Source organism: Theobroma umbraticum, unplaced genomic scaffold, assembly GCF_002168275.2.
Source record: "Theobroma umbraticum cultivar Fairchild unplaced genomic scaffold, ASM216827v3 scaffold_12.0, whole genome shotgun sequence".
NCBI lineage: Eukaryota > Viridiplantae > Streptophyta > Magnoliopsida > Malvales > Malvaceae > Theobroma > Theobroma umbraticum.
In genome coordinates this window covers 3,563,758-3,567,600 of record NW_018397272.1, presented here as the reverse complement: position 1 = coordinate 3,567,600, position 3,843 = coordinate 3,563,758, and the positions used below count along the sequence as shown (strand labels likewise).

Sequence of the window (3,843 nt, the reverse complement as noted above, 5' to 3'; positions counted from 1 at the left end):
ACCTTTGAGGAAAACATTCTTCCTTTGTATAAGCGATCATCGGCACATGTTGACTCCTCAGTGGTAATTGTTTAGGAAGATAACTTTTTTGCACTTGGAATTAGCCACGTACAAGAATTCCCTATATTGCCCATTTCCTGATACCTATCATAGAGCAATGTCTCAGGCAATTGAATCTCGTTCTCACCAGCAATGGGGTTATTTCACACTGAACATTTCATACATCACTACCTCCAATAGGTTCCATTTCGCCTTTAACATTATTTCAAATTGGAATGTCACTGTCATAAAGCAAATCATCGTCTAAATTGTCATCATGCCTTTCATTAGGCCCATCATCTGAATTGTCATCAAATTTATCTTCACCAGCAAGGAACAAATCCTCATTTCCCTTATCAAATGCAGTAGTATCCTCGAGCATCATAGTGTCACACTTCAACGTCGTAGTGTTGTCCTTAAGTGTCGTATTCTCATTTGAAATGGCATTACACCCTTTACAGTTTTACCAAATCGTTGCATTTGTTAGACATAAGCAAGTAATTTGTTCGATGCATATGCTCATCAAAATTGTGCAGCCCACTATTTTATGAATATCGTGTGTCTATTAGGCTACACAAACTCTTGTGCATACATCAATTGCCATTGTTATGGTTTATGGATCGAATGTTGTGGAATATGTCAAGCATTATAAATCTCATTTTGATTAAGTTGATTACCATATTGTACATCTTTTTCATGTGACACAACATTTGTTTGGTGTTCTTTAATGGTGATATACACAGTCAAAACATTCCTTTGTTCTAGTAGAATTAATGCAAGATCTTCATCATCCTTGATTTTTGAGCATGATAGTTCTCTGGGTGTACTAATCAATGCATGCAACTCAATCTCATGAATTTATGAGTTTACCCAAACAATATCTTCAACCAATCTTATTAAACCTGCAAACGACAAATCACTCCTAAACCCTCGTATTTGTGAGTCACCACCCATGTAAATGCCATCCACCCATTGACCATCGTGTCTTATCACAAGTCACACATTTGAAACCCCATTGAAATTTTGAAAACAAAAAATTTGTCAATCATTTTACACATTACATGTCGTGTTCTAAAATGTGTCAGTCATGTTGTTACACACCATGTTCAAAAACTGTTACACGCCATGTTTAAAAAATGTTGCAAGTCATGTTCACAAATGTTAGGTGCAAGTTCAAAAAATGTTACACACCATGTTCAAAATGTTATACGTAAGTTCAAAAATTGTTACACGCCATGTTCATAACATGTTACATGCCATATTCAATAAAAATATTACACGCCATGTGCTAACACATGTTATTTCACTATATTTTTTACACGCCATGTACATTATAAATGCATGACGTGTAACAACTCTGGACAATGTTTTTAATCCATGTTCTAATTTACATAAAAAGTTTCAGAAATTAATGTGTTGTAGCAATAAACCCAATAACATACCTTGATGCCATTTTTACTATAGAGTCTATTTATCAACGACAATATAGCTAAATGCCGAAAGACAGACCACAACACGATGACGATGGTGCTCAACAGAAAGTTGACAGAGCTGATACAATTTAGAGAGCTGATGACGTTGGTGCTCAACAAAAAGTTGACAGAGTTGATATAGTTCAGAGAGTGGAGAGAGAAAGATGAGCGAGCTGAAATAGCTGAGCATTTATTTTTATTTTCTCTATGACGGGAGAGAGATATCGGAAGCTTAATTTGCCAAGATGTTTTTAAAGAACATTTTGGTCTACTCATGCTTATTTTTGGATAAAAATAAATAATTTTATATAAGTGGTTATTTTTGAAACTACCTTATGAGGATAGCTATTTCTCACAATTTCCTCCATAAATCTAAAAGAATAAATAAGACAAGAAAGTTGAGAGAACAAAGAGCCAACTAATTTGTCAATGAAAGATTTTTTTCAAGGTATTTCATATTTAAAAACTCAAGATACATACGGTAAATTATTTAATAACTTTAGGGTATTTTTGTTTGTTACTATTTTACCTTCCATTCACGTACATGTAGGAACATATAACATAACATTTATTTCAGTTGTAAAGATAACAAATATCATGTTCTTAGCATAATAAATCTCTCCAAAAGGGACCAATAAAGAAGTGCAAAACTTTACACTAATACCACGTCACACAAGTGAAATACGTTTTAATTTTTGTATTAAAGATTGATACAAAGGGATTTACGTAAAAACACAAGTAATAAATAAGAAAAATAAGATAAAAAGTAAACTCTCCAAAATATCACTTGAATGTTATAAATTGGGTACTTTAAAAACTTATTTTTTTTTAAGAATAAAGGTTTATTATAACACACTTCCAAAAAAAAAAGTTTATTATAACATATGACATGGATCACTAGACAAGATAAAAGAGAAAGAGATAGAGAGAAAAAAACATAGAAAAAGATATAAAATAAAACTATTTATTAGCTTTATAAGCAATTTAAATGAGTTTTAATTTTATTACCACCATTTTTGTACAATTATAATGACAATTAAACAATCATATATTGCAATATAACCAAAAGTCAAATTAAAATATTATTTATATACATTACTTTAACATTATTTTTAATAATACTTGAATATAAAAATATTACACGTGTAGCACCTTGTTGGAATATTAGTTAAAAAAGAAAAAAAGAAATCTCATCCCCCTTTTGCATTCATAATCTCAGAGAAGACATTCTCAGAGCTCATCCTATGAATGTCACTTCGATTAGCACTCCTTCCGCCACTACTAATCGTGCTCCTTGATTCAGGCACTTGCCCACTTGAAACGCTAAACAAGTCATCATCATCTGTGGTGGTGACTCGTCCTCCTTGCGAGATCAAAGGACTCGTTTGGCTAGAGATGACCTGCTCATCTTCCCTGTTCATCATGTTCCTCTCAGTTGCCTCTTGGATTTGCAGTGCAAATTCTAAACCCCAAACCACATCACTCATCATTGGCCGCTCTATTCCTTCATCACGGATACAACTTCCCGCAAGCTCACCAAATTTCTTTAGGCACAAAGGTGTAATATCCCCCACCAAAATTGGGTCCATGATTTCCTCGAGGGTTCCTCTTGCATGGCAAATCCTGGCCCACCGAGCCAAGCTCACTTGATCCTTTGGAAGCCCTGGAATCATAGACGGTCGAGCACATAATGCCTCAAATAAAACCACACCAAATGAGTAAACATCAGATTTCTGAGTCAACTGCTGCCTGCGATAGTATTCAGGATCAACGTATCCGATACTCCCCTTTACCACAGTGCTGACGTGGCTCTGACAAAGGTCCGTGGGACCCACCCTGGACAAGCCAAAGTCAGAAACCTTGGCTACCCAATTCTCATCCAATAATATGTTGGTAGATTTGACATCACGGTGAATGATTGGGTATTTCACACCTGAATGGAGGTAATGCAATCCACGGGCGGCTCCAATGCAGATTTCCAACCTCCTTTTCCACGGCAAAGGAGGGTTTTTGGTTTTGTAGAGATAATCACGAAGGGTCCCACGCGACATGTATTCATAGACAAGAATCATCTCGCCATGATCATCACAGAAACCAATCAAGGACACAAGATTAACATGGCGCAGCTTGGAGAGCAGCTCGAGTTCAGTTTGGAACTCACGGGTCCCTTGCCTTGATGATGAATCTAACCTTTTGATTGCAACTGTGGTCGAGCCACCATCGATGAAACCTTTGTAGACGTGGCCAAATCCTCCTGATCCAATAATGAATTGCTCATCAAAGTTAAAGGTGGCTTCTTTCATCTCAATGATGGAGAACCGGCAGCAAATAT

The 3,843-nt window shown here is 35.7% G+C and overlaps 1 pseudogene; it reads right to left on the bottom strand.

Annotated features, from left to right (window-relative positions):
- Positions 1-2,570: 2,570 nt before the first annotated feature.
- On the bottom strand, positions 2,571-3,837 carry LOC110426838 (receptor-like protein kinase FERONIA pseudogene; annotated as a pseudogene).
- Positions 3,838-3,843: the final 6 nt, after the last annotated feature.